This window comes from Bos indicus x Bos taurus, chromosome 8, assembly GCF_003369695.1.
Source record: "Bos indicus x Bos taurus breed Angus x Brahman F1 hybrid chromosome 8, Bos_hybrid_MaternalHap_v2.0, whole genome shotgun sequence".
NCBI lineage: Eukaryota > Metazoa > Chordata > Mammalia > Artiodactyla > Bovidae > Bos > Bos indicus x Bos taurus.
The window spans coordinates 15,827,730-15,848,229 of record NC_040083.1 but is presented as its reverse complement, the minus strand read 5'-3'; the positions used below and the strand labels follow the sequence as shown (position 1 = coordinate 15,848,229).

Here is a 20,500-nt window from a genome sequence, read left to right as displayed (position 1 = left end):
TAAGGTGATTCTCCAGATATCAGATATATATATTCTCCAGATATATATATATATATATATATATATATATATATATATATAAAATATAATATATAATAAAATAAAATATATTTATTTTATATATATATAAAATAAATAAGTCACTGTGAGAAAACCCTGACCTGGTTACCAGCTTTAATTATTGGGCTGGAAGATTCATGTTTTGAGGGGTTTTTTTCCCCCCTATTACTTCCTGAATTCCAAATCATACTACTATCATTGAGATTCTGAAGTCTCTGTTGTCATTTTTTCTTTCCTAAGGAGGAAATTGTGCCACAAGAGCCAAGTCGCCCTCTGATGGTGTGCTCCTCCCCACCCCACAACCCTCTTTTTTTCTTTCCTCACCCCTAGTCTCCTCCTACTCCTCATCTTTCCCCTCTTTCAAGATTCTCCCGTTACCTTAGAAAAAGCCATAGCACAAGCCCTGGCAATGACTGCTACTCCGATGGTCCTCCTGTCTATCTCATGGGTTGGTACTAATTCTTCAGTTCTCAGACTTGAGAGTTCATCAGAATCATCTGGGATACTCCCTTTAAATGCAGGTGCCCCTACAGTTCAGTTTTCTAGGGTCATTGTAGCAAAGAACCTTGGAGTGGATGGTTTAAAACCCAGATATTTATTGTCTTACAAGTTTGGAGGCTGAATGTACAAAATCAAGTTGTTCACAGGGTTGGTTCCTTCTGAAGTCTTTGAGAGAGGATCCTCACAGAGAGGATCTGTTCCCCATTTCCCTAATAGCTTCTGCTGCTTTGCATGTTCCTTGCATTGTGGATAACTGCCTTCATTTTCACAAGGCATTATTTCTGTGTGTGAGTGTTAAAATTCTCCTTTTTATAAGGACACCGTTCATACACTCTATTACAATGACTTCATCTTAGCTTGACTAATCACATCTGCAATGATCCCATTTCTGAGATGGATCACATCCGGAGATACAGAGGACTAGAACTTCAAAACATGAATCTGGGGCAGGGGGACACACTTCTATCCATAACTCCCCTTTTGAAAGCTTGATTCAGTAAGTCTGAGGTGACAACCAGCAGACTATATCTTCAACAAATATATCTGGAAATTTGGATGCAAGAGGTAATAGCTAATTATTTTTTGAAAATCACTGAAAAGACTCAGAAGCAAAAGTTGACTTATTCATTTTTAGGGTAGTGATTCTCTCCTGGAGGTGGTAGCAATGTTTCTTCTGACTTTTCCCACTTGAAAAGCTTTGTACTAACATTTCCTTTAGAGTCATATATACTGTTTAGAAGCAAAACAAAAGACGGACTTTCAGTGCAGAAAATCCTGACTCAAGTGCTGTTCCTATGACTTCCTCATTCATTAGTGTATTATCTTGGGCAAGTAACCTAATTTTTGTGAGACTCTATTTTCACAAATGCATAATAGGGATAATCCGAGTTGGGAGAAATATAGTAAAATTTCTAACTTTGTGTCTGGCACAAAATAAATTCTTAATAAATGGTAGCTAGCACTCTTCACCCTAAGCTTGGGTCATGGCATGGCACAAAATAATATTCTTGGAGTACCTATAGGAATAGACACTTCTCAGATAAATATTCTCCATCTAAACATTTCGTTAACAGAATATGAGAAAAGTCATCCAAAATGATTCTTACTTTGGGGACTTTCCTGAAGGGCCAGTGTCTAAGACTCTATACTGACAAAGCAGGGGGCCTGGGTTCAATCCCTGGTCAGGGAACTAGATCCCACATGCCACAACTAAGAGTTTGCACACTGGAACGAAAAGAATCCATGTGCTGCAATGAATATTGAAGATCCAGAATGCTGCAACTAAGACCTGGGGCAGCCAAATAAACAAATAAAAATAAATTAAAAAAAAAAATAATTCTTAGTTGATTTTATTGCACAAAACCGTGCATGCTTGGTGTACTAGGACATAAACTCTGTAAATTGGGGGCTTGGTTTTGGCCATTGCTGTCACCTTAGCACATACTGTAGCATTATTTAGTGGGGGCTCAGTAAATAATCAAATACATTTAGGTAATTAGTGAAACAAAAAGCCAGACATAATTCCATTCTTCAAATTACAAAAAAAGTATAACCTCCCATGTATAATGATTAAGGCTATATTTTATAAAATAATACAGAGTGAAAAAAATTACATGACATTAAGTATTTTCATAAAAGATAATTTTAAATGACAGCATAGTATTTCAGTGTGTTTAGGTATCATAATTTAATCTTTTTTTTTTGGAGGGGGGAGGATTTTGGTTTTTCTGTAATATTCACTCTTTTGAGCAATGCTTTGGTATTGTTGGTAAGCATTATTTTCTTGCGATAAACCCCTTGGAATTGGTTTGGATAGCATATAGATGGATTCCAAGTGTGACAGTCCTAGCAGTGCCCCGTCTTGTGGGCTGTTACAAGAAGAGGTATCCCTCTGGCTTAGGCTCTGAAGAGGGGAAGGTGGTGAGTCATGTAAAGAGTGAGGAAACTGGAATGATACATGGAAGACTTCTGAAAAAAAAAAAAAATCAAGGGCTGAATTGTGATAATTGGAAACCTTATTAAAGTTTCTATAATGAATGAATGGACTCACAGGGAATATATACTGAAAAATAAGACAATAATAAAACAATAAATAGAATCAGGAAAAAATGCCATGTCATACAAAGTATTAGCATCAATGGAATAAATAAAATAGATAACACCTGCATCACAAAATATTATAGTTAGAACACTTGTTATAAGCTTCCTGAAAGCAAAGAGCACAAAGACTGAATTCCAGAGCATTCAGTGGAATGCTATTTCATGGGGATATAATGGGTGTAAAATGAAGCAAACATAGGAAAAGGGATTATGTGACCAAAACATTTGGGAAATAATGGGCTACAAAACTCCACAATTTGGGTTTTCTGTGGTTCATCAGAGCCTGTACTATTTTGGTCTCTTGTACTCCGAGACTTGTACTCCAAGTCTCCAAAAAGGGTCACGGAATGTATATAGTATATAACCTTTTCAAACTTACTTGATACCAAACATGTTTATTCACTGAATGTCATGAGGGACTAGTGTCCCATGGAACACCTTTTAATCTTGGCTTCCAGGATAGTCAAAGCCAGGTTACAATGTCACTGTAGCAACTATTTTTACTCAGTTGTATTTTTCGACTTCATTCACATCTCTCTATATATATCTGTATTTATATCTTTTGGGCATACATATGTATATCTCTCTATATAAACTTTTTTTGGTATATGTGTACATACATATATGTGTCACAAAACACATACACATCTTATTTTATTGTATTCATTTCCTGTAAGACATTATGAATCTTCTGTGGAATTCTCTGTGGAAAGAATTTATTATTAGTTATCTAAATAAATAATGCTTATCAGTGTTCTAACTAAAGGACCCATTCAGACAAATTGTGAAATAGTAATGCTCTTTCTCCATTTGTATTATTAGCAAATATACTTTCCTTTGTTTTTGTATCATCTTTTCCATTATAGCTCTATGATTTCTTATTCACATCATGCTCTGAAGTTAATTGTTACTAAACTTTTTCTTACAAAAGCTTGTGTCACAACTGCCATACTACATGTGGCCAGTATACGAGAGTAACACTAAATGACCATCCCTAAGTGCCAAAATCTGGATTGACATTTTCTTCATCAAATATTATTTAGGCTAATTGAATTACTTAAAATGAAATTGCTCTCAGGAAAATTAATATATTTAATGTTTAACCACAGGGTCGGATTTAGGTCCTCTGCCTTACATATTTACAGTTGCTGATGACTTATTTTTCACTCTGCTTAAATGCAATTCTTTTAAATATGATCACCTGTAAACAAACATTATTCATAAAGGTCCTTTCAGGTTAGCACTGAATTTCATGTCAAATGCAGTATATTTACCAATTTTCCACTGTAAGTATGTCAATTGGAGGAATCAAATCCTGTTAAATAGGATTAAAGACCATTTAATATCATTTAGGATTCTTAAAAAACAATTTCATAATTTTTAGTTACTTTACATAAATTGTAAAGGATTTATAAGGATTTCAGATAAGTTGACTCATGAGTTTAAAAAAATCTTTCTTCAAATTCTATTCCTTTCTTAAGAATCTGTTTGATTTCTTGTGATGAGGAGGCATTTGTCATGAAAATAAAATATATCTGACTAATAAATTCCTCATTAGGAGAATAAACCCTCTCCTCTCACCTCCAATATCTAAAAACACAAAAGATCTCCTACATTCTATACCATATTTGTTTTTCTCAATCCTCAACCTGATTCATTAAGAGTAAAGGATGTTCTCATATTTGTAGTTTATATACGTTATCTCAACTCTGGAATACGAATTATAGTGACCCAAGAGAAAAGTCCAGAAAGAAATTTTGGGAACTGCTGAATCTGAAGACATAAGCTTTTGGTGCCATGCCTAAAAATAATTAGTTATGTTTAATTCCAAAAATAGAATTCCACTGTCTGCCAACATTCTGAGACCTGAAGGAGAAACTTGACTTTTTTGTTTTTTAAATGAAACTTGGCTCGATAAAGGACAGAAATGGTGTGGATCTAACAGAAGCAGAAGATATTAAGAAGAGATGGCAAGAATACACAGAAGAACTGTACAAAAAACATCTTCACGACCCAGATAATCACGATGGTGTGATCACTCACCTAGAGCCAGGCATCCTGGAATGTGAAGTCAAGTGGGCCTTAGAAAGCGTCACTATGAACAAAGCTAGTGGAGGTGATGGAATTCCAGTGGAGCTATTCCAAATCCTGAAAGATGATGCTGTGAAAGTGCTGCACTCAATATGCCAGCAAATTTGGAAAACTCAGCAGTGGCCACAGGACTGGAAAAGGTCAGTTTTCATTCCAATCCCAAAGAAAGGCAATGCCAAAGAATGCTCAAATGACCGCACAATTGCACTCATCTCACAAGCTAGTAAATTAATGCTCAAAATTCTCCAAGCCAGGCTTCAGCAATATGTGAACTGTGAACTTCCTGACGTTCTAAAACCTGAAGCTGGTTTTAGAAAAGGCAGAGGAACCAGAGATCAAATTGCCAACATCCGCTGGATCATTGAAAAAGCAAGAGAGTTCCAGAAAAGCATCTATTTCTGCTTTATTGACTATGCCAAAGCCTTTGACTGTGTGGATCACAATAAACTGTGGAAAATTCTGAAAGTTGGGAATACCAGACCACCTGATCTGCCTCTTGAGAAATTTGTATGCAGGTCAGGAAGCAACAGTTAGAACTGGACATGGAACAACAGACTGGTTACAAATAGGAAAAGGAGTTTGTCAAGGCTGTATATTGTCACCCTGATTATTTAACTTATATGCAGAGTACATCATGAGAAATGCTGGACTGGAAGAAACACAAGCTGGAATCAAGATTGCCAGGAGAAATATCAATTACCTCAGATATGCAGATGACACCACCCTTATGGCAGAAAGTGAAGAGGAACTAAAAAGCCTCTTGATGAAAGTGAAAGTGGAGAGTGAAAAAGTTGGCTTAAAGCTCAACATTCAGAAAACAAAGATCATGGCATCCAGTCCCACCACTTCATGGGAAATAGATGGGGAAACAGTGGAAACAGTGTCAGACTTTATTTTTCTGGGCTCCAAAATCACAGATGGTGACTGCAGCCATGAAATTAAAAGACGCTTTACTCCTTGGAAGGAAAGTTATGACCAACCTAGATAGCATATTCAAAAGCAGAGACATTACTTTGCCAACAAAGGTTCGTCTAGTCAAGGCTATGGTTTTTCCTGTGGTCATGTATGGATGTGAGAGTTGGACTGTGAAGAAAGCTGAGCGCCGAAGAATTGATGCTTTTGAACTGTGATGTTGGAGAAGACTCTTGAGGGTCCCTTGGACTGCAAGGAGATCCAACCAGTCCATTCTAAAGGAGATCAGTCCTGGGTGTTCTTTGGAAGGACTGATGCTAAAGCTGAAACTCCAATACTTTGGCCACCTCATGTGAAGAGTTGACTCATTGGAAAAGACTCTGATGCTGGGAGGGATTGGGGGCAAGAGGAGAAGGGGACGACAGAGGATGAGATGGCTGGATGGCATCACTGACTCGATGAACGTGAGTCTCAGTGAACTCCAGGAGTTGGTGATGGACAGGGAGGCCTGGCGTGCTGCGATTCATGGGGTCACAAAGAGTCGGACACGACTGAGCAACTGATCTGATCTGATCTGGCTGTTCCTTCTGTTCACATGGAGCCTAAGTAAGTAGGCTGGAAATTTAAGATCTGCCTTTTGGCTTAAGTGAATGTTATCAATTGGTTTTGGTTTCCAAGCCCGTCTCAAAATACAGTTCCTTTTATACCAAATATTGGACTTGTGTTCATTATTTTGGGCTTCCCTGGTGGCTCAGACAGTAAAGAATCTGCCTGCAGTGCAGGAGACCTGGGTTCAATTCCTGGGTCAGGAAAATCCCCTGGAGAAAGGAATGGCTACCCACTCCAGTATTGTTGCCTGGAGAATCCCATGGGCAGAGGAGCTTAAGTGGGCTACACTCCATGGGGTCGCAAAGAGTCGGACATTACTGAGCTATTATTTTGGCCCTAGCTTACTTTTTATTAAAACTAATATAAGAATTCTTACAGTTGTTTCTAAAATGTTTAGTGTTTATAAATACATAATTGCCCGTTTATATCCTAATGCAATTAAAAGAGACTTTTATGTTTAGAATTTTAAGTTTGAGTTTAAAAATCCCCACAAGCCTTAGAGCCAAAAACAACAGACCTCTGCTACTACAGCTCCTGGGGGGAAGGGGGAGCTCATATGCAACTCTTCACATTTTCTTCACATTTTGATACAGACAACACTCTGTTAAGCCTGTATAAAGTATTTTATGATGATATATCTTGTGGTGAATCTTCTTTATCCAATGTGCCCATTTCTCCATAGAAAGGAGGTAAGAGGAGCCTGGAATTATGAGCCTTCTATTGCAAAGTTCTGGTGCGGGTAGCCAGAGGGTAGACTCATGTGTAAAGTTGGGGAGATTCATAGCTAATTCTCATTTCCTGTGTACAAAATTGTACCTATTTTTTTCCCATTTATTTTATCTGGTTTCTTGGAGAACTTTCCTAATTTAATTTCTAGAGAGTATAAGGCTCCTATCTATTACAGTTGAGTGAAGAGATGGGGGCTTCTGGATGCTTTTTGTACAGGTTTTCAAATGATATGGCAGTTTTTATACTCACTCACCCAAGTGTTCAGAGGTACATGATGTCTATAATTCCTGAGCATTTGTGTAGACTTGAGTCAGCTCACTTCACATGGCTATCACCTTCTGCCTCCTGCAGGTATTTAGGCTGTTCCTAGAATCCCATGGATGGAGGAGCCTGCTGGGCTACAGTCCACAGGGTCACAAACAGTCAGACACAACTGAGCGAATCCTTAGTCCTTAGTCCATAGTCTGTTCTACTAAGTCTTTAGCACTTGGTCATCTACTTTCCATTTCCTACCATTTTATTGATTATCACTTTTCTGCTGTTATAGCCTCTTTCCTTTTCTTTGTCCTTTCTGGGTTTGTTCCTGTATAGCTAAATTAATGAAGTTTTAAGAGGGAGGAAAGATAAATGGATGTGTTCCATATGCCAACTTTCTTCTTAATCCATTTATCACAGAGTGCAAAACTCTTAATAAGCTTATGTAAGCTTGAAAGCAGTTATGAAATTGTGCTGCCAATCTCCACACACTATACTGACATTTTTTAAAGCTTTCTCTCATAGATCTTATATATCCACCTTCTAAACATTTCCTGATGATGTTGATTTTAGTTTTAATACATTAGAGATTTTCATATATCAAACATACATTGAATACCTGATATATGTGATACATGGTTTGGTGCTGGAAACATTCTGTTAGACTCACTGTATATCTTATTCTTTCTGTCTCACTCTGTTGGTGTCATCTGTCTGGAGCTTATAAATCTAAAGAACTCTTTCTAGTAGCTCTTAGCTTCAGCTTCCTTTGGGAATTTCTGTTCATACTGCAATTGGTCTCATGACATTGTTGGTACTTCCTGGTTATAGTGCTCATATTTTCTGAACTAAAAGTCAGGATGTATTGCCTGATGGTCTTACAAAGAATTTTTGTGTCCTGACTTGTGGATTTATTTTAAAGTATAAAAATCAAATCACTGTTAGTAATAGTTCAGTTTAATAAAACTTTTGAATTATAGGCCAACATTAAGCTAAAATGAAAAAATAAAGATATCTTTGTCTTGGAGAAACTTAAGGTATAAGTTCATAGTTAATAAATTTACTGTTCAGAAAGAGTACATTTATAGACAATCAGAACAATTCTAGAACATTTCAGGAGTATGGTGAAATAATGGTGTGGCTTGATTAATAAGTAATGGAAATATTTTAGTAAATGAACACCTTGGTGTATTTTATATTTTACTTCAACTGATAAGAAAACAGATTCATCCTCTCAGGCTTATAATCATGGGAAGACAAGCTATAAAGCTATTCACATTAAAAAAAAAATTCCAACAACTTATCTACTTAGCTTTAGGGCTATAAGCATAAATAATTCAAAAGAACTTCCAGTGAGCTTACTCTAAAGCTATTTTAATCAAACAAAAAGAAATCCTGAATGAATTTTGTTCCTTCTATAAAGTCAGAAACAATCCATGTTCTGTATGGCATGAGATCACATTAATTTGTTTGTACTAAACTCAAGGCCCAATTATTTCAATGTTTTTTCAAGTTCTAATGGCTTTGGGTTCTTGGTGGTGGCTACATCTCCAGCTGTGTTTCTCAGTGACTTTAGGCATTGAATCAGTAGATTATAAATAAACAAAAAAGCTGAAGACAACAATTTGAACAATTTCCCTACACTTTAGTAGTCACTGGACCACAGATTTCTAAAGTAGAACTTAATAGAGTAATTGGGAATTGTGTTATTTTCTATCCTTGAATTCTATCAGTTTAATGGGATATTGTTAATTCATGGAAATTAGTTGAAAGAATTTTAAAAATTGGGTTTCTTTATAATAGATGTTATCCATATGAGCTAATAAGCTGAGAGATACAATAAATGTTTTGTGATACTATAATCAACAGCAAGTTTTATAAAACTCTTCTAAAGAAAAAAATAAAGACCCATAGGACTTTAAGTGGAAGGACTGTATGTATGTCCTTAATAAAATTGAATTCAAGCTTCCACACTTCTATAAAATTTGAGTAGACAAATGAATCAGTAGCTCTAGAATTGGTAGGGTTTTATGAACTCATCTCTGTGTTCTAGATACTGTTTCTGTGACTATTTTTTGGTATCAGAACAAAAATTTAAAAAAAAAATTCATTTCTTTATGAGGCTTCTATCCAGTTAGAGAGTTTAAATGCAAGAGTAAATATCACATAACCAAGAAAGAAGCATCATTCCCAGAAGGTCTCGGGAAGGCCATATGGAGCCAGGAACTGAGCTTCAGTATGGTATTATTTTCATGACAGACTTTGAATAATATAGATTCTCCCAAGATGCCACTGCTTGTATTTCTCTGATGGTGGTTGAGAAAATGCATAATTTCACAGGCACTCTGAATTTCCTGTTTAAAATCAATCCATCTTTGCAATTAAACCACATATGTATATTTTTAAACCTTGCAACATGTATATGCAGCTTATATAATATTTATTTATTCTGTCTACCAATCAAGTCTCTACAAATATAGATTAATCAATGGGTTCTCACAATTAATTACTATATCCCAGCAGGAGTCAGTTACTCACCAGTTAGGAATCATGACCTAGATTATTTGGATTTACCAGGAAAATGTCAATTCCATCTCTGTTTTTTTCTTTTTTTTTAGTTTGAAGGCAGTTGTATTTCCTGGCATTGAGTCATAACACAAATCTCCTTCACCTCTAGGGAGCATCTATCAAAGGGTCTACCACTCAGGTAGTAGAATAATTTTGAAGGTGTGCTTTCAAAGTCTTTCTGCCATACTTAAACATAGGAAAAGGGAACTGTTGGTCTCTTTTGCAGTCAGGCTTTTGTCTCCCTATCCCTACTCCAGCAAAGAAAAAGTTGTTAATTTGATTAGTCTAGCCTGATAAAATGATGGTAATGAACATATCAGTTAGAGTTATGCTTTTTGAAAGGTGGGAACCCATATTTTATGAAACTTTTGTTGCATTTATTGTTTGAAATAGGTAAGTAGAGCCAGGTAGGGCTTGAACCCTAAGGACAAGTCATTCATATTTGTGTGACTTATATTCTCTTTTTTCTCTCTGCCATCCACCTTCTTTCAGAAGGTAGGAAATGTATATTCTTCAAATATAGATTCAGAGAGAGTTACTCCCCCATATTTCTTTGTTGTTTGCTTTAGTCTTTTCTTCCTTTTTTGCTTCCTTGGTAATCCTATTTTAAAGGCTGAGGTCAACAACCTACTTAGTATTCTCATCCCTAAATGTGACTTAGATCACCTTCAGGGTGACAAACCTGTAGTTAAGAATAAAAGTTTAGACTTTTGGCAGGAAGGTCTAATTGGAAAAGATGCTTGTTCCTTGGAAGAAAAGCTATGAAAGACCTAGATAGTATATAAAAAAGCAGAGACATTACTTTGCCCACAAAGGTCCCTCTAGTCAAAGCTATGGTTTTTTCAGTAGTCGTGTACGGATGTGAGAGTTGGACTAAAGAAAGCTGAGTGCTGAAGAATTGATGATTTTGAACTGTTGATATTGGAGAAGACTCTTGAGAGTCCCTTGGACTGCAAGGAGATCAAACTAATCAATCCTAAAGGAAACCAGTCCTGAATATTCATTGCAAGGACTGTTACTAAAGCTGAAACTCCAATACTTTGGCCACCTGATGCGAAAAACTGACTCATTGGAAAAGACCCTGATGGTGGGAAAGCTGGAAGGCAGGAGAAAAAGGGGACGACAAAGGATGAGATGTTTGGATGGCATCATTGACTCGATGGACATGAGGTTGCGCAAGCTCCGGGGGTTGGTGATAGACAAGGAGGCCCGGCGTGCTGCAGTCCATGGGGTTGCAAAAAGTCAGACACGACTGAGTGACTGAACTGAACTAAAAAGAAGTAAGTAGTAGAATGAGGTCTTTAGAATTAGACTTATAATTTAAATTTTGGATTAGTTAAGTGATTTTGAATATAGTGACTTTGAGTTTTAGTTGTCTCATCTGAGAAATGTAGACGTATTTTAATAGAAGTAATGGGATTAAATAAGTCTGAATGTATGAAGGGGACACTATCATGAACAGGATCACCTTTACCATCGTCACTTCTCTGTGTTGAGTGTTCAGTCTTGTATAGACTTGATTTCATTATTATTAGCTCCAATTATAACTTAGAAAATGGAAGCTCAGAGACCTTTAAATGTCTTCTCTAAGATAATAGGGCAAGTGCAGGTCAGAGACAGGATTTGAACTCAAGTCTGTCATACTCTAAGGTGCATACCCTGAACTACTCTCTGGTATGGTCTCCTGTACGTTCCCTTTATTAATATAACTAGCTTCATTCTGTTCATGCACAATGTGTTCATGAACTGGATTTAGGGGAGAAGTCCTGTATCCTCTTTTAGCTCTGAGGTGCTGAAGGTACATGTACACTCTGAACAAAATAATGATTTAATCATGTCAAGTTGAATTCATATATCAACTAGCTCTGAGTTGTCCAAAGCAACAGCTACCTTTATAAGTGGCTATTTAAATTTAACTCAATTAAATAAAATTTAAAAATACAGATCTTCAGTCACACTAGTCACAAGCCATGTGCACAAGCCACATGGAGCTAGTGGCTACTGCAATGAACAGTACAAATACAGAATAATTTCATCACTGCAGAAAGGTCTATTGGGCAGCATTGAACTAAATGAATTTCAATGGGAATATGAACAAATTTGTTTATTAAAGAGTTTGTCTATTCACAAATCACAGAAGACACTTAACTAGAAAACTCTTGTGTCACATCCTAACATATACACATACATATCTGTAGACTCATGGCTGTGCAAACAAAATACAGACATTGAACATTCATTCTGCAATATTTTCCTTCATGGTTAAACTGAATCTGATGCTGCATGAAAAGCTTTGCCTGTGCAACAACATGTTTAAGCAAAGCACAGAAGATACACTTATATGTTATTAGTTATCCATGTCAACAGATTCTCATCTTGAACATTCCAAGATACAGACAGGCCTGTGAAACTGCAGAAACATTTAATCAGCTTCATTTTTTCAAAGTTCCTAGAGAGTTCAATTGTTGGATAAGCTTCAATAAAGGGGGAAGGGAAGCTATTTAAGAACTGTTTTTCTGGAGGAAACTTAACAAGGCAGGAGAGATGGCGTTCTGATATATTGAGCCAATCTTCAGAAATAGTCCATACAGCCATAAAGATATGGAAAATGAAAAGCCAGAGTGATCAAACAACTTCAGGAAAATAAACAGATAAGCACAAAAAAATGAAATGAATCAGCATACCTTTATTCTGCCTGGTTTCCTGAGAATTTATATAGCAGCTAGTGACAGAAAAGTGACTTATTAAGAAACACATACATTGTTTGTTCCTGGGTTCTACTTGTTGCTGTAGTTTGGATTTTTTCTGTTTAAAGGCAGCAGAGGCTATTTGTGTAACAAACACAAACTTCCTCTTGTTTCTGTTTGTCAATAAAAGTAAAATTATTACCTCAGTTTAGAAACACCCACTTTTCAATTACTTAGTAAAAATTAACATCTCTGCTGCTGCTGCTGCTAAGTTGCTTCAGTCGTGTCTGACTCTGTGCGACCCCATGGACTGCAGCCCACCAGGCTCCTCAGTCCATGGGATTGTCCAGGCAAGAGTACTGGAGTGGGGTGCCATTGCCTTCTCCTAGGAACCACTTATATTAAGTATCTTCTAGAGTTGTTCATTTATTTTAAGCATTGCATGCATGCATTTATTATCTGTGTAGTACTGGAATCATTTACCTCTCGACAATGGCTTTTAAATAATCCTACCATCAACACTGCAGGGTGAGTGTGTGGAAACAATATCCCCATTACGTTATTGTTGTTTAGTCGCTAAGTCATGTCCAATCCTTTTGCAACCCTCATGGACTGTAGCCTACCAGGTTCCTCTGTCCATGACATTTATCAGGCAAGAATACTGGAGTTGGTTGCCATTTCCTTCTCTAGGAGATCTTCCCAACCCAGAGATTGAACCCACGTCTCCCGGATTGGCAGGCAGATTCTTTACCCTTGAGCCACCAGGGAAACCTTAATGGAAAAAATAGATATCCTCTAGCTTGCATTTTGTGATTATCAAAAACATTCTAAATATGCAACATTTCCTGATTCAACCTTTAATGCCTATACTTAAAAAAAAAGGACAGTTCTCGTCTCCTGCGCCTGACCCCTCCCGGGACCCGTGATGCCAGCTGCAAGGAGCGACGAACGCTGGGGGTTGAGCCCCAAGTGAGCTGAGGGCTCGCGTTCTTCTGGCCCTCCCCCTGGGCCCACCCCACTTGAAGAAATGAGTGGTGGATTGGCCCCAAGTAAAAGCACAGTGTATGTATCCAATCTGCCCTTTTCCCTGACCAACAATGACTTATATCGGATATTTTCCAAGTATGGCAAAGTTGTAAAGGTTACTATAATGAAAGATAAAGATACCAGAAGGAGTAAAGGGGTTGCATTTATTTTATTTTTGGATAAAGACTCTGCATAAAACTGTACCCGGGCAATAAACAACAAACAGTTATTTGGTAGAGTGATAAAAGCAAGCATTGCTATTGACAATGGAAGAGCAGCTGAGTTCATCCGAAGACGAAACTACTTTGATAAATCTAAGTGTTATGAATGTGGGGAAAGTGGACACTTAAGTTATGCCTGTCCTAAAAATATGCTTGGAGAACAAGAACCTCCAAAGAAGAAAGAGGAAAAGAAAAAAAAGAAAATTCCTGAGTCAGAAGAAGAAATTGAAGAAGTAGAAGAAAGTGAAGATGAAGGGGAAGATCCTGCTCTTGACAGCCTCAGTCAGGCCATAGCTTTCCAGCAAGCCAAAATTGAAGAAGAACAAAAAAAATGGAAACCCAGTTCAGGAGGTCCTTCAACATCAGATGATTCAAGACGCCCAAGGATAAAGAAAAGCACATACTTCAGTGATGAGGAGGAACTTAGTGATTAAGAATATATATATTATGTAAATATCATTAAAATTTTTTTTTTAAGTCTTGGAGTACCAAGTTCCCTTGGGACTAAAAATTACTTTTAGAATTTGAACATAAGAACACTCAGTACCAAATACTTTTTTACTTTAGATAGTTGATAGGAAATGGTAATTTTATAGTATCATGTTTATCTTGCATCAAGATTTGCTAATAATCATTAATCTTGAAAACAGTTCATTTGAATAAAAAAGGAAATGTAATAGTATTATAACAAAGCTATCCCAAGAAGAAAGTCAAAGTCACTCAGTCAAGTCTGACTCTTTGTGACCCCATGGACTATACAGTCCCATGGAATTCTCCAGGCCAGAAATACTGGAGTAGGGAGCCTTTCCCTTCTCCAGGGGATCATCCCAACCCAGGGATCGAATCCAGGTCTCCCACATTGCAGGCGTATTCTTTACCAGCTGAGCCAGAAAGGTAGATAGTAAAAAGATTTGAGAAGTTCATTATAAAAGTTTATTCATGATTGGTTTATATAAGAACTTTTGAAATAAATTTCATCTTTAAAATTAAAATGTCATAAAGACTGAAAAAAAAAAGGACAGCATTTTACGATTTGTTATAGGTATACACTTAAAATGTGCTTGTGAGAGATTGAAAGATTATGCTTGACATTTATATTCAGAAAAGCAAAATGAACAAAAAGAAAAAAATAAATATTTTTCCTAATTTCAACAGAACTTTGAGATATTAGACAGAATACAAATGTTAATTTAGAGAAAGCAAGAGCTAAAGATAGAAGTTTAAGAAAAATATGTTGGTATCCTTGCATGCGTGTGTGCTAAGTCACTTGACTTGTGTTCCACTCTTTGTAATCATATGGACTGTAGTGTGCCAGGCTTCTGTGTCCATGGGTTTCTTCAGGCAAGAATACTAGAGTGGGTTGCCATGCCCTCCTCCAGGGGATCTGCCCGACCCAGGGATTGAATCTATGTCTTCTTACATCTCCTGTATTTGCAGGTGGGTTCTCTACCATTAGCGTCACTTGGGAAGCTCATTGGTATCCATAGTAGCAAATAAACTCATCTTGATTAAGGTTTCCTTTATATTCACATGCATAAAATCAATGGATTAAAAAATGCTAATGGCTTATGACATTCCCTTTGTCTAGAAATCTACTCTTATGACATCTGACAATTGTTGAAGTTTTGCAGGTATTCAAGGAAGTCATGGACAATCAAAGGTCACAAAAAGAAGACCCAGCACAGAAAATTTAAAAAAAAAAAAAAATGTGAGCACCAGAGGGATCTGGTATGCATCACTACTGTACTTTTTATGGAGAATTTTCTAAGCAAAAAATTTTTAAAGCAAAAATTCTCTTTCTTCTGCAGGAAATGCCAAATTCTTATCATGGCTGTTTGACTGTAAGAAAGTTAGGACATCCTAAGTGTGGCTACTATGGCTGCTTCTCCACTACCAAGGCCAGGATGTTACTAGAAAAACTCACAGAAGACAATTTCAGAGGTGGGTTGTCTGGCTTTGGTATTCAGTATTAAGGTCCTTCTTTAGAATTCATACACACGTTTTCTACAGGAAAACAAGACACACAGAGGTCATCACCCCAATTCATTCCACACCTGCAAAATTTCAAAGTTTGTGTTTGAGTGATCGGCACATGGTGGAATGGCAAAGTGCTAGAAAAAGCTCACCTAATGAATTAGTGGAGGAAAATATGGGCAGTCAAGTATGGCCAAGAAGGTTTCAGGAGTCAACAATGATTAGAAGTCAAGGGGGGAAATGTCAAGCAAATAGCAATCAGAAATGGAAATATATGCTCATTTGCACATCTGAATTAGTACTTTTATAGTGAAGGCAGACAAAGTGTTCACCGTGGTGCTTGAATCACATTTTTGACCTGAAGAACAAGTACATCTCTTCTTTTTATGTATTGAATGGTTCAGTCTAATCAAACAACTGGCAGGCCAAGAGCTGAACAATAAATTCAGTCTAAAAGAAATGTTTCTAAGCATTGTGCTAGTGTGTCTGTGTGTGAGGAGGGGAGGGGGTGGTATGGACTGAATTGATGCAAATGTCTAATCCATTACATCAACATGGTTATGGCAGCATATAAAATACACAGGACCAGAACTCATCATGGAAACACTCTTCAAAGTCATGGTATTGATTTCAATTATGATATCGTTCTTGCTAATGCATTCTGTGTTCCTGTTGGTGGGCAGAGAGAGCAGGATTAAATCAAAGTGAAAGCCATATCTAAAGCGAAAAAAGCCTTCATGTAGCCCAAAGACAGAGAAAAGAAGCAAAAGCTGTGAGCTAGAAGAGCCATTCAGAGAAATGTGCTCAATGGCATGAAGTTTAAAATCGCCCATAAATATGAATACATTATCCATCTTTTTCTCTCTTGGCACTTCTGCAGTTGACATTACCACTGTCTGCTGTGTTAAGATTGGGAGAACTAAGCTGGAAAATGTGATAGCAAATCCTTAACTCAAGCAGCAGTATATGGAGCAGGCTGTTAAACTGCCATGTTAGCAGAATGCACAAATGTCAACATTATTTTAGAATGATTTATTATATCCATAACAGTCAAAATAAATAAATGTGGCCCCATAGTCCACAACCCATGGATGGCTTCTCTAATTCAGGATTCTGCAGATGACATTTTCTATTAGGATGACATTTCAGACCTTTAAAAATAAAATTTGGAATTTTTGTGGGGATTTCTAATGTTCTTGGCATATTATTTCAATTATTCTAGAAGGAGGGGTTTAGTAGAAAAGTGCTATCAAGTAGTTAAATGAAGAAAGGGAAGAAAAAAAGACTGTGACATAATTCGCTTAGATAGCCATCACTGCAGAAATGGCAATTGCAAAGGTGATTGCATTGTAAAATGTCTTTCTTCAATATGATTGCTGCGTTGACAACATAAACACTCCTACAGATGAACTTCTCCTGAACAGAAATTGAAGAGCTAGGATAGCTATGTGGGTTCAGAATGAAAAATTAAAAGAAAAAAATTACCTGCATATATATTTAAACATTCATTTTTTTTAGTTTTTATGGAATACAGCATATTTTCTATGGGGATTTTAAAATTAAACCCCAATAAAGTATTCCACTGGCAGCAATATTTTTAGAACTCAAATGGCTTATTTATGATCATTATGAAAGTTGCTGTATTTCATAGTTTGCCACCTTTAAAATAACACATCATTCATTCTGAACAGGTGGATCAAAAAATGAGAAATTTTCCAAAATACAAAAGAGAAAAAGATATTTGGAAGAATTCATATGATTTTTTTTTTGCATTTTATAAACAGAGAATGGTATTAAAAATACAATATGATTGTTCTGGGCTTCCCTAGTGGCTCAGATGCTAAAGAATCTGTCTACAACGCAGGAGACCCAGGTTTGATCCCTGGCTTGATTAATGAGAAGGGCCAAATAAATAGATATTAATACAGTTACACGAATCATTGGTGCTGATGTCCTTAAATTTATCATAATATACATATATAGTACATATAATACATATCTACTATATATAGTACATAATATAAATGAATTGAGTGATGTATTGTTTTTATACAATTATTTTTAAAACCACAACACCTTATTTTGGGTAAACTTCTGAAATAGGAAATCCCAGTAAAATTGATAACACTAAGCTAACACTAAGTGAAATAGTTCCTATGTCTATCTGGAGTAATACTCGGGTATACTATTAAAAAATTTTAAAAGAAAATTTGAGATTTAAAAAGAAAATGGCAAATGAAAGGCGAAAATGTTTGTGCACATTTTCCAAATGTAACAGTTTGGTTCATATACTTCTGCACAGAATACTTTTCGCATTTTTCCTCTATATGAGCAAACACCACCATAGGAAAATCAGTATTTTAAAACAAAGTCCTGGGAACAGTTTTTCTTGAGATATTTTCCTTCTTTTAGTGTCCTTATTTTCTCAAACTACATTTTATAATCTCCTTTATTGCCCTGATGTCCAAAAGAGCCTTCACATTTTGAATCCTAAAATATATTTGGTGATAATAATGGATCTTGGACCAAAAGACCGCCTTCTAATATTTCAGCTCTCAGATACCAAGAAAAATACATGACTATGTGAAACAGGAACTTCTTTTCAATGTGTGAGATTAACAAGGAAAAAAAGAATATGTGACCACTGAAAGATGGGTTATCTTATTTTGTGCTGGTCTTTTTGTTACTTTTTGTATAAGGTACACATGTGAAAAAAATAAGATAATTATCTATTTATTATGAGACTGAGGTGATGAGTAAACTACATATCCTAATGAAATGGTGTGGAAAAAGAGGAAGGAGATCTATTCTTAAAGCAGTCTAAAATAGAGACTATACATAAGAGCTAATGTGGCAAGGGACAAAGGTGAAGGCAGAGTTATAAGTATGTATATCTATATCTGAAGACTAGAGTCTGGGCTCTGGTTCTGATATATGATATCTATTGTTGCTGTTGCTAAGTCGCTTCAGTCATGTCCGACTCTGTGCGACCCCATAGATGGCAGCCCACCAGGCTCCCCTGTCCCTGGGATTCTCCAGGCAAGAACACTGGAGTGGGTTGCCATTTCCTTCTCCAATGCAGGAAAGTGAAAGTGAAGTCACTCATTCATGTCTGACTGTTCGCGACCCCATGGACTGCAGCCTTCCAGGCTCCTCCGTCCATGGGATTTTCCAGGCAAGAGTACTGGAGTGGGGTGCCACTGCCTTCTCCAATATGATATCTAACCCTATGCAAAGTTAATAATTTAATCTGGAATTTTCAGTTTTTTCCATTATAATAGTGGACCAGGCTGACTCAAAGAAAACTGAAGTACTAAAGCTGATTAGGTATGCACTTATAATGCAGACTGAATCTTCCTGGAACCCAATCTGACAATAGGGGCCAATCAGCTTCCCAGCTGGAAAATCTGCTCTCCCAAGGTCATCAAAACCAAGGCTGTTCTGAACTGAGTTGCACGTACACCGCCATGAAGAACAGAGATAAATAAGAATGTCCTCTAGTTTTCTACTATCATTTCATACCCTGATACCTTTGGCCACAACTCTACCTTCTCCAGGACCTTGGGTGAGGACTATAAGATCCTGATAGATTAATGTCCTCTCTTTCCCTTTTGCAGGCTGAAGTCTGCCTTGAGCCTCCATCACTTCACAGGTAGATCATTTATCATTACAGATACAGGATCAGGTTTCTACTTCTGATTGTTACTTATTTCAAATATCCTTTGACTACACTTTGCACATTGGCTTGGACAACCTGAAACTTTTCTTCACTGGTGACCATTTACCAGAGTTCTAATCATTTACCTCTCTGAATGCCATTGGAGTCAAGCAGGCAGACACTCAGGTCTCCTGGTGGCATCTACAATGGATTGGCTTTTGCAGAGTTAAGATGACCTGACCCAAGGGCTACTGGCAAGTCAGTGGCCCCATCTTATTAAGTACCCCAGGACAATTCTTGAAATTCCACTGAAGTAGAAAAGTAATATTTTGGATGACTTTATATGCACCAGGTACCTTCGTAGGCCCTGGGCATATAGAAGGGAAGTAGAAAATAAATAATCTGTGCCTTCAAGAAGCTTAATACTCAGAACCACTAGCTGTTTTCCTCACACTTCCTCTTTCTTCAGCCTACATAAAGAATGGATGTTTAACTTGGGGCTCAGGTTATACTCCTTTATATTTCAAAATGATAAATAGGCTTGCCTTATTCCTTATTTTAGAGTTTCTTTTTTTAAGGTCTCATAATAGGAAAAATAGTACCAAGTAAAATTTCATATTATCACTGTCAAATTGTCAATATATTTATTTTTCTTGTTGGAGGCAATGTGAAAACATATTCCTTAAATTAAAATTTTCCTACAGGAAACCTGTCACATAGACCTTTATCAAGATTATATTATGGTTCTGTTTTGGCAAATAAGTTTAACATGCTTCAAAAAGCTATCATGAAACATAGCCTAGATATGTGGCTTTTCTTATGAATTTTGTGTTTATACTTTTTATAGTCTTAAAGAGATGATAGTACCAGACCATCTTACCTGTATCCTGAGAAACTGTGTGTGGGTCAAGAAGCAACACTTAGAACTGGACATGGAACAAGGGACTGGTTCAAAATTGGGAAAGGAGTACAACAATGCTGTGTATTGTCACCCTGCTGATTTAACTTCTATGCAGAGCATATCATGAGAAATGCTGGGCTTTATGAAGCACAAGCTGGAATCAAGGTTCAGTTCAGTTCAGTTCAGTCACTCAGTCGTGTCCAACTCT

The 20,500-nt window shown here is 36.7% G+C and overlaps 1 protein-coding gene and 1 pseudogene across 3 annotated transcripts in view; one reads left to right on the top strand and one right to left on the bottom strand.

Annotated features, from left to right (window-relative positions):
• Positions 1-20,500, bottom strand: part of LINGO2 (leucine rich repeat and Ig domain containing 2) — a 1,450,974-nt gene that overhangs the window by 282,456 nt on the left and 1,148,018 nt on the right. The window lies entirely within an intron of this gene.
• Positions 13,509-14,593, top strand: LOC113896938 (annotated as a pseudogene). Its single transcript, XR_003512189.1, has one exon. The product of XR_003512189.1 is annotated as a zinc finger CCHC-type and RNA-binding motif-containing protein 1 pseudogene (transcript).